Raw genomic sequence first — 11,477 nt, forward strand, 5'->3', positions numbered from 1 at the left:
AATGCTGATCCAGCCACAGCCCGAGAACAAAATTCAAGTTCAGTAGCCCCTAAATTTTCCAGGGTATACGCTTTCATGAGTCAAATCTCCCTTTGTCAAATGCCAACCTAATTTGTTTTTACTTGTAAAAGCTTATAGCCTGGAAAATTTTGTTGGCCTTTCGCTGCTACTGGACTCGAATTTTGTTCTACAGACTCACTGCTGTCCACCTGGTGATTCCAACACACCACCAGTTTGTTGCAAAAATGCCGGTTCGTTTTGACCTGGTGCCTTTGCCCAATAATTACACCAAGATTGGAGAGCTTTGAAAAGGAAAAGCTTTTATTTCATGAAATAAGAGGACAGAGTTTCAAGCAAGTAATAACACTTTGAGCCTACCCGAGAAAGTTGGGGGAGGGATCTTTTATTCCTTGTTCTTCCTGAAACAAAGCCTCTATTCTGAGACAAAGCCCACCCTAAGCTCTAAGTGAAACTTTCTCTTCTTCCTTATCTATTTGGTTTCTGCTGTCTAAGCTGTTGTCTGCATAGTTACACTCTCAAGGCCAAGCAACTAAACTGCTTTATATTTCAAGCTAGCAAGAAAAATGGCTGTGCATTTGCTCACAATTTCCCTCTTAGAAGCTAAGCGGATGCAATTGCTTCTTTTGTGTTACAGCAAGCTCTGTGCTGGGCATAAGACGGAATTGCCTGAGATTTAAGCAGAGCTTGGGAACTGATGGACAGATAGGAGCAGGTTGGTGCTAACCAAGAAGAGAAGAGAGTCCAGAGATTAGGAATACATTGTATACAACAACATATACAAATTACTAGAGATGCTTAAGAAGGGCCGCAATGGCAATATGAAGAGAGGCTCTCTATCTTGATGTCCAGGAGAACAGGGAGTCCCACCAAGGACTGGAAAGCTATTGCTTTATTGCCGCCGGGCCCCCCCCCCCATTCCTGTACTGCTTTTTCAGCTGATAAAATATGGTGGTTTGGCTCAGCTGAACTATCGGGGATATAAGTAGAGCATTCTTTTTCTATTAAAGCGCATAACTCCCCTTGGGCAGGCAGTAAATAATCTAAGTCCAAGCGGTTTTGCAATACTACCATTGGCATTTGAGTTACTCCCCCAGTTAACAGTTTCATGGCTGCTAGAATATGGTTAGCAAATCTTTCTGTAAAAAGTCTTAGAGCATTAAATACTGTTGCTATCTTTCCAGTACCATATTGTGGGAAAATAAACACCAACAAAAAAGAAATGTGGCACCGTTCCCCAAGGTCTTTACAAAGATTTGGGATTGATTGACCAATATATTACAAAGAAACCTCACCATCATGCGCGTCCTACCACCACAAAGTTCTATCTTCATTAATTAGGAGAAATATGGCATGTTAAAAACAAAAAAGTGTTTACTCCAACATGTTTTGTGGGCAGAATAAAAATGTGTTTGACTTCGAGGTGTCACAAAACCCCATAGATCCATGCATTCCTGCTAATGTAGGGGTCGGTCAGGAAACAGCAGCAGCTTTGCAGTGCCATCGTAAGACCTCTTTCCTGAGAATAAACCTCACTGAATGAGCTTCAGTCGGATTCTGAACAGACCTGTTTCGAATAGGGCAGTGAGGCCTGATACAACCTGCGTGGCTGCATCTTGTTCTCCCAGCCCTGATAAAGAGGACAAACTTGATGAACGGGAGTTCAGCCAGGATGAATTACATCTGTCCCTAATATATGTAATTTGCATTTCTTGCCCCACAACCAGCAACAGGCTGTTGCTGCACAATATAGGCATTTCTGAGGTGTCCCTATTTTGCATTTCTTACTTTTTTCCTCATTAGCATTTTGTTATTGTTTTTCCACACAGGATAGTAAATATAACAACAAACCCACTCCATGTAACCTTATCACCCACCCTCTTGTTTTCTGATCTGACTGGAATCTCTGTGTGGTTTCTAGCAGCATCAAACGATTCCACATCTGTGGGATCTCCCTCGGCCGTAACTTCAAAAAGACCGCCCACCAAACAGAGTTGTGGTTTCCATTATTTGATCAAGAATTGTCCTCCCCCATAACTTCAGTACAAGAGAGAGATCGGATAAGAGCGTAAGGCATCCCCTCAGAATTGTCCCCCCAAAAATGTTTAGCGGCATCGGTGAAAACACAAGACTTTGACAGAAGGTTGCTAATATGCTCCTGGAAACTGTTGACATCCAAGCAGTGGTAAGAACAAAGGACATCTTCTAAGCCCCCACCGTCTAAGCACATCTGTAGAAAGTCCTCCTGTCCTGTGTGGACATTGATGCCACCAAGAACCTGTTTTATGCCCTTGAACAGCACTGAAATGGCTTGAGGGTGTGAATTTAATTGGTGGTGGAAAGTGCCATCAAGTCATAGCTGGCTTATGGCCACCCCTGCTGGGGTTTTCAAGGCAAGAGTCTAACAGAAGTGGGTTGCCTTTGCCTGCCTCTGTGGAGTGACCCTTGTCTTCCTTGATGGTCTCCTATCCAATTACTAACCAAGGCTGACCCTGCTTAGCTTTCAAGAACTGATGAGATTTGGCTTGCCTGGACATGAATTTATTAACAAACTAGAATTCCTCGTTAGTCACCAGGGCCCTTTATGTTTCCGGTGGCCTTTCCCAGGATCTGACACACTTCACATTAAATTCTGGGGAATGCTCCACACCTTCCTGAGAAGGTGCAGCAGGAGAGGTCCCTGGAAGAGGTTTTTATCTACACTGGGTCCTGATGTGGTTGGGAGAAAGGCAAGCTTATATATGCATTTTAAATAAATAAATGAAATACACACAACTGATAAGCATCAGCTAACAGGTAAAAAAGTTCCTTCTCCAGGGTTTCAGAGTGCTGTCCTCAGAATGGTGTTAGAAGGGGCTTCAACAGGCTGATTTGGCAGGGATGGGGCGGGAGGCGCATGCCGTCACGTGGCCCAGAGAGTGTAAATCATTGTGGGAGACAGGCATGCTATGTGGTGGATTGGGATCTTGGGGAATGGAGTGGATGGTGTACAAACACTTCAGTTACATGCCGTGCAATTTAGTAAAGACATCAAAAACATTAACAAAATCAATCTATCTATTGAAAAAGCGCCAAAAACTCTCATTAATTTTGCAAAACTCTTTTCCTATGGTGCACAGCAAAAAGCACATACACACATTTTGCAGAGGGCAAAGACAGCTAAGCAGTAACAAGAGTGAGACAAAAAGCTTTAATGTTTCCATTATTTCAGATGTTAGATTTGTTGCTGACAAGTGTGAAATGCTTTCCAAGAGCTTTAATTCTATATGGGTAGCCGTGTTCGTCTTCAGCTGCAGAGGCTGGCCTGGTAGCCCTTCTTATGGCAATGGAGGCAGCCCAGAAAGATAAAGGAGACCTAGGGCAGATGTAGCGAGACAGCAGATGAGCAATGAGGTCTGCTCTAGAATGTTAAGGTGTCTTTTCCCTTCTCTGCCGGGTGAATCTTCAGTGGAAAGGTTTGTGGGCTTTATGGAAAGAAGTAGTTCTGTCTCTTTGGGAGTAGAGGGTCAGATATCTTGCATTGCTCAGGACTTAGCTTCTGGTTGACCCCTTTTTTCTTTTGTAACTGTAACATTCTTCTCATTCTCTCTCTCTCTCGCACACACGCACACGGTATTTAACCTAGCAGATGTACATTTCTGTGCATCTGTGGAAGAGAACTCTGATCCACAAAAGCTCATGATGAGATAAATGGTTAGTCTTTAAGGTGTTCGAAGACACAAGCACACGATCTAGAGATGCTTAGCCAACTAAAGGAACAAATGTGTGAACAGAGCCTGAACATTCAACCTGGAATTGTGAAGCTATTTCTGCCTATTTCTTTAACATCATAGAAATAAGTTCAAGATCTAGGGAGAGGATTGTGTTTAATGCAGCTTTTCTTTTTGTTTTGCTCAGATACTATAGCATGTAAGCAGTAAGTGTTGTAATCTCTGATTACTTGCTTATACAACTAAAGATAACTTTTTCTGAAATTGGAGTCATTTGGTCTTTGCAACCCCATGTTGGTCTGTGCACTGTGGCACAGAGTGGAAAGCTGCAGTACTGCAGTCCAAGCTCTGCTCATGACCTGAGTTCGATCCCAGCGGAAGCCAGGTTCAGGTAGTTGGCTCAAGGTTAACTCAATCTTCCATACTTCCGAGGTCGGTAAAATGAGTACCTAGTTTCCTGGAGGTAAAGTGTAGGTGACTGGGGAAGGCAATGGCAAACCACCCTGTAACAAAAAGTCTGCCAAGAAAACGTGATGTGACGTCCCCCTATGGGGCAGTAATGACTCGGTGCTTGCACAGGGGACTGACTACCTACCTACCTACCTATTAAACTACAAATGAGGTATGATAGATAGAAGATTCATGTTCTGACTGTGGAAGTTAGTAGGGAGTGTTATTCATATAAGATATATGTGGTAAAACAGATCTTGTAGGCACCCTTTTCATTGCTGGGAATGAGTATTTACTCCACTGGGCAAATGCAGAATTTGCATCTTTATCCCACACTTCCCAGGTGCAACTAAAAAATACTCCCCACTGCTACTACCAGGCTGGTAATTAGGAGTGCCTCTTTAACAACAACAACTGTGCTTATATACAGCTTCTGGTAACCTGTTCACCAAACCCTCTGTTCAAACACAGAATCACTTCGTCCTTTCAGCACCGAGGTAGGGGAAAACTGTTGTCTTAGAGATTTAAAAAAATTATACTCTACCTATCTCCCCAGTGAGGACCCAGAGTGGCTCACAACCACCTCCCCTTCTCCATTTTATCCTCAGAGCAAGCCTGCGAGGTAGGTTAAGCTGAGAGTGCACAGATGACCCATTGCCCCTCAGCAAGCTTTTATGGCAGAGTGAGAATTTAAACCTGGCTCTCCTACAGCCTAGTCTAACACTCTTAACCACCACAAGATGCTGCTTCTCAACGATATTCCCATCTAGGCAAGCCCTCCCTGCTTTATTCTTATCCCATGGTGAGAGTTTTGTCTGTGGTTAAAAAGGTAAAGGTAGTCCCCTGTGCAAGCACCGAGTCATTACTGATCCATGGAGGGGACATTGCATCATGACGTTTTCTTGGCAGACTTTTTACGGGATGGTTTGCCATTGCCTTCCCCAGTCACCTACGCTTTACGCCCAGGAAACTGGGTACTCATTTTACCGACCTTGGAAGGATGGAAGGCTCAGTCAACCTTGAGCCGGCTAGTTGAACCTGGCTTCCGCCGGGAGTACTGCAGCTTACCATGGGGCTCCTAAGTTTAATAGACTCATGCATAGATCGACATAATCTCCAAATTCTTCAAGTGATTCATCAGATACTGAAAACATCCTCTAGCAATCTCTGATATGCTAAGATATTATCTCTAAAGATTCTCATTCTGGAAGATATGGTATGTAGTTGATCAAAACAATCCATGAAGAAAATGGATAGTCCATGAACAAGTTTGCATCCCATCTGAAATTTACAAAAATACATTTTCTTGACATGGAATCCCACCCCCCTCTCAGGGTTCAGAAAGGCAACCTACAAAACTAGCTGGAGGAAAAGAACCCGCCTCTCTGTTGTTCAGGGTACATTCTATAACCCATAAAGCCTGTGTTTGGGGAATATTATAGTTTGGGGACTATTACAGTATTACCGTGCAATACTAAGGAAAGTTGGCTTCAATAGACTTAGAAGGGTGTACCTCTTTTCATGATTGGACTATTAGTATTCAAAAGATACCAGCTGCACAATGGCAAAGCATCCTCAAGATTTAAGTTAATGCTATTTACAGTGTTCAAAAAGTCCATGGCATCTTTCAAGTTTGCTCCTAAATTAGCCATGGAATTATTCATGGTGTTACCAGAACTGCTCTTTATTATAATGGGGAATTAGCTGTAGCAGTCTGTAACTATTAATATTAAGCGAGGATCATAACCTATGTTTACGGAGGTCCCGATCCCAGACACTCTAGTGAAAAAGAGGCAGACAAGGAGTAAGGTCCAAACACGTGTATTGAGTGTAGCGTAAGCCTAGCTTGCACAATCATACAAAGAACATACAAGGTCTAAGAAATACAGAGTAGGAAATACAGAGACGTTCGCATTAGCTGGTTCCCAACGATGATAGGGGGAATACTCACTTATCCTGGAGCGAAGCAGAGACGCAGCAGCGAGGGTGGCCCAATGCCAGCACTGGGACCACAGACGGACAGCAAGGAAGTCTGGATAGGAATGGCCTGAGCACCGAGTGGTCTGAGAGACCAGCTTAAATACCCCAAAACGTACCCTGGGGCTGGTGCTGTACTTGGTGGTTCTCACAGATTAAAACAAAGGGTCTAATGGGCTACTGAATGGCTTAGATGGGCCACTTTGGTAATCAGATTGTGATAAGTGACACCTCAGGAAGAGGGGACAAAAGAGGGAGGGGGAAATCCGAGTGGGCTGAATGGATGTTCCAGCGGACAGGGCTTGTCCTGATGTCATCAGCTTCTGGAATGCGGAGGTTTCTTTGAGATGCATTCTTTAAGTGCTTGGGATGGTCAGCACTTAGTTCCTTCTCCGGGGCGGCTCCTAAAATATGCAGAGCGGGGCGAGGGGCTCTCGCTGCGGACGTGGTGTGCCCGCTTCGCCGAAATGGCTTCCCAAAGCAGTCTCTTCCTCTGGGTCTTCTGGGTGCCTGAGAACATGGATGCCGGCTGGGCATAGCTGGGGCTGGATAGCAGGCTGCCCGGTAGCGAGGGCAAGCTCGGCGACCGGCCCGCGGGAGGCTCCAGGCGGGAACTGACCAGGGAGCGCCTAGCCAGGCTCGCTGGAGGTTTCCCCGGCAGGCGCCCGGCTGCTAGCAGCGGCTTGAGCCCATATGAGGCAGGCTTCCATGGAGGCAGCGGGAACAACACTTTAAAACACAGTCCAAAGCAGGGAACAGGCACGGTCCGTGGCAGATGGCAAAGCAGGCACGGGGAACACTTGTAACACAGTCCAAACACACACTGGGAAGTCCAGATACAGGTCAGGGCAGGGCTGCCCAGAAAGAGAGTCCTTTTGTGCAGTTACCCACACATGGAGTCAGTAAACTACACAGTCTATTGCAGCAGCAGGGTAATTGACACGCAGGCAGGAAACTGACACGTGTATCAGAACACACACGTGCAAAGCAGTCTTTGGTGTAGCAGTGAAACAGCAACGCAGGAAACTTTAGCACAGTTCATGGCAGGCTTCAAAGCAGGGGAGGGGGCCTACTTGGCAACAATTCCCCCCCTCGGAGACCCCGGGACGTCAGGCGCGCGGGTCTCCGAACTTGGCTTCAAAGGTGAGGTGGTCGGCAATGTCCGGTGGTCGAGCTTCGAGCGGGAGAGGAGTGGGAAGGGAAGGAGGGGGAGGCGTCACTCAAAAAAAATTTAGTTTGGAGAACCACCTAACCAAATAAGTGCAATTTAGATCAGCCAATGGGCTGCAGGTCTCTGGGTTCACACCAGGGGGTGTGCTAAGTGCAATCGTCAGAATAAATAGCAATAATTCATAAGTGATAGCAATTCATAGTAATAGGCAGCAATGATCAATTCATGCATATAAATAGCAATAATTCATAATTGTGTACATTGATTAATTCATGATTGAAGGTAATTCATACGGAATTCATGATGGGTTAAAAGCACTAAAAACCAGGAGCAATTAATATACATGGATCAATTCATGGATAGTTAAAATCATAAATAGATACATAGGATTAAAAGCAGGGACAATTAAAAGCAATTCATACAGGGTAAAGTGAAATGTGCAAGCATGGCATAATTCATCAAGGGTAGAGTAATTCAAAAATGGCTAAAACCATAAATACATATATGTGATTAAAAGCAACAGTTCATGAAGTTAAAAGCAGCAAGAATAAAAGCAAGTGCGTGGAAACAATTCATGAGGGGGGGGTAGGCGGCGGAAGGGTTCATGGGGGCCAGAAAAATAAACTCTGCGATTAAAAACCAAATCAATATGGCTGGATTAAAATCAAATTCATAGACTAGAACTGCCTCGGCGGAGGGAGTTGGGTTAAGAAGGCAATTCAAAAGGTTAAAATCAAATTCATCGGGATAAAGTTCATGGGCGCACTTGCAATAGATAGAGGGAGGGACTAGTTCGGGGCTAAATTCATGGGAGTAAAATTCATAAAAGTAATGGCGGGAAATTCATAAGACCATAGAGTAACAAAGATCACAGACGGCTCAGTCCGCAGTACGGCTGCTGGACTGGGTTGCATATTTACAAGAACAAGCAAGCTTAGTTCATGTGCTCCAAAACACACTTCCACCCCCCCCTTGCTGTCTGCGTCAATCCGCAGAGCAGGGTCGGCAGGCGGCGAGAGGGGCTCCAGGTACACGGTTCTAGTCCTCATGGAGGTGGCGCTGCTGGCGGTTGTTTGGAGACGGGCCGTGGGCTGGGAGGCAGAGTAATAGGTCCCCCCCTAGTCCACAAGAGGGCCTCGGAGCAGTGTCCGGCAGCAAAGCGTCCATGGGGCTGGTTCAGGATCCGTACATATGATCATAACAACACAAGTAATAAAACAAACAAAGGCTAAACGGGGCGCCAAGAACAACCCTTAAGGCAGAAGAAGGTCGGGGTTATAGTGATCCAAACGGTAGGACAGTTGGAGTTGCTGGAGCTGTCGGCGGCTCCAACAGCCCAAATAAAGTAGTGAGGCACATAACAAGACTTGAAAGGCTAAAATGACAACTATCGGGTGCAAAGCCAAATTGTAAATTCCAGTGGCAGTGGGGCTCCAGCCAAAGAGGGTTTCCCACCACGAGTGCTCACCGGTGGTCTTAATCCGCTGGACAAGATCCAAAATCTCCTTTCCGTTGTGGGACACAACCAAAGCAGTAGTGTCCCCGTCCCTCTGGATGCTCTGGAGGGTACGGTGGAGCTGCGGGTGGGCCAGGAGCTCGTGGATTAGCTCCAGGCCGATGCCAAGGGAAACTGGCTTCACATAACGATAGATGGAGGGTGCCACCAGGATCTCTTCTTGGGTCCAGACCGGTACCGTGTAGGTGAAGTCGCAGGCTGCCACCGAAGACAGGTTGCAGAAGCAGCGATTGACTCCCGGGATCACGGGCTTGAGCTGGAACGAGTTCAGGATCACAAAGTCGCAGGCCGTTCGCACGCAGGCACATCCTTTCCCAATGTAGACCACAGCGGAGCTGTTCTCCCGGACGACCTCGAAGGAGCACTCATTGAGGGCGTCGACTTGCGGGGCTACACAGGGGTGATGAGGTGCAAAGGCTTGGTCTTGGCAAATGAAGCCGGTCTGGTCTCGATGCTGGCACCCTTGGAGGCTGACGAGCTGCCATCCGGTCGGGGTGAAGCGGGCCCAATGGTCGGGGTGGCGGGCGTAGAGGACCTCGGTATCGCTGACTTGGAGTCCCAGAGGCACGACTGGGTACACATGGAATGACTCGTGCGCACTGGCCGTTAATAAAAATAATTTAAGCTCCTGGGTGGTCGGTGAGAATGAGGAATTTACAAGAGACCACCAGGATTCAAGCTCCAGTTCTATGGGTGACAATTTGGGCATGATCAATCTTTTAATTTCCAGGGGCAAGTGCCCGTCTGTGGCTTGCCGAATTAGCCCCATGGCCACAGCCTGATTTAATTGTTGGGCTTGCATACATGCCATGGCTATTGACATGTTGCGTTCCAGAGACTGTGTTCCTTTGAGCAGCAGAGAAAAATCTCTTTCAATTTGACTCTCCCAGTTAACTAAAATGGAGCTGATCTCGTGTTGCCCATTCGAAATGGAATTTAGGGACTGCACCACCGGTTTACCTAAGTCGGAGATGCTAGTCGTGACATGGGCAAACTTATTAGCGAGAGTCTCAATGTTGACCGAATCCATGATTGCTAAGCCTCCGGCTGCAGGAGCAGTCCAGTCGGCAATGCTTCGCCTGGCACGCGAGAGAGAGGGGGAGGGATCGATCCACAGTTGTAGCCATGCATTCCAACCCTTGCTACCGGCCTCCAGATAGGGAGCGCACTGCGGCAGCCTCTGGGTTACATTTAGCTCAGCTAAGTCTATGCGGATCTCTTTTAAAGACATTTGCGGGCGGACTAGAACTCTCTCTCGAATGTCAGTTTTCAAAACATGGGAGCCCACTATATGCGTGCCGCCTTGGCTTAATTGTTCATTGCTAGCAATCAAAGGGTCAATTTGGATGGCGTGGGTCTCCTGGGTCCGGATCAGCAGGGAATAATTGCCTGGTTCATGAGTCAAATTTACAAAGAGCAGCCCAAGCCGGTGGAATTTCTCTACTAGGGGCTTGGTTTGGCATTCGGGTGTCTGCTGAACCAGTATCCAATCGGGTGGGCCATGTTTGGCTAGGTCTTCCTCCTTTACAATCCAGGTCAGGTTCTCCCAGCGTTCTATAGCAAAGGAGAGAACTGCGCCTGAAGGGGGCGTGATAGTGACTGATGCAGATTCAGTGGTAGTAGTGCCTAGTAGGATGGTCATTCTAAAGGGGTCTCCTGCCTTCCATACTGCGGCCGACACTAAAATAACTTCACAGTATGGTCCGAAAGCCTCAGTGACAAATGGCGAGGTTTCGAAGTTGGCAGGGGTGGTATATCTGTCTACCACCGGGACTGCGGTGGGGGCTGGCCTTATACGGGGAAGAAACATACAAGGAATCGGAGCAAGTGGTGAAACTGTATCGGTCGGCGAGTAACATACTAATTCTTGGGACAGAGTTTTTACTCCCACACAAAAAATAACAAGCTCTGGGGGTCGGATCCACTGCTCTTCGCAACTGCGGAAGTTAGTGCGGTCCGTGGGGGTGGTCATATTGCTCTGCTGCACAACTTTGCAGACCATCATTTCGTTCCCTGCCAGGGTATTGATACATCTCCAGTGGGGGTAGGGCATTAATTTGGACGGGCGTCCCTCTATTAGGGTGCCTGTCAGCACGAGCAAACACAGAGTAGCCAGGTGCCTCATCTCCTGGCCTTCCTTTCCTTTCTGTAGTGAAAATATCCTGGGGAGACCTGCGGATATAAGTACAGGCTCCCTGAGTTTATTGCAGCAAAATGAATGAAGTAAAGCAGGGAAAAAGAAGGGTGTTTTTCTGCCAGCACTCTTACTGATTGGGGCTCGAACGAGAAGTCCCGGAGCACTAAGCGAGCCTTCCAGCTTGTTGCTCTGGGGGACTCCTGTACGAAGGCTTCTTTCTATAGCATGTATATTTCGAGCAAGGGTCGGCGGAACGTTAGGCGGGATTATGCAAACTCGCCCCAGGGGTCCCTGGGTGCCTGGGCTATGTGGCCTTCAGGTGCCCCTTGCTCGGCGGCGGGCTATTTTTATTTTGTGGGCTGAGAGCTATCGGTCCGGCTTGGCCTGGCCTTGCCGTTTTAAAACAAAAAACTAAAGAGCGGTTTCCATTAACTATAAGGGTTGCTGCAGACGGGGGCCCTCGTTTTATTTTTCTAAAATAATTTTTAAGTAGGGGTA

Source organism: Eublepharis macularius, chromosome 1 (genome assembly GCF_028583425.1).
Source record: "Eublepharis macularius isolate TG4126 chromosome 1, MPM_Emac_v1.0, whole genome shotgun sequence".
In the NCBI taxonomy this organism is placed as follows: domain Eukaryota; kingdom Metazoa; phylum Chordata; class Lepidosauria; order Squamata; family Eublepharidae; genus Eublepharis; species Eublepharis macularius.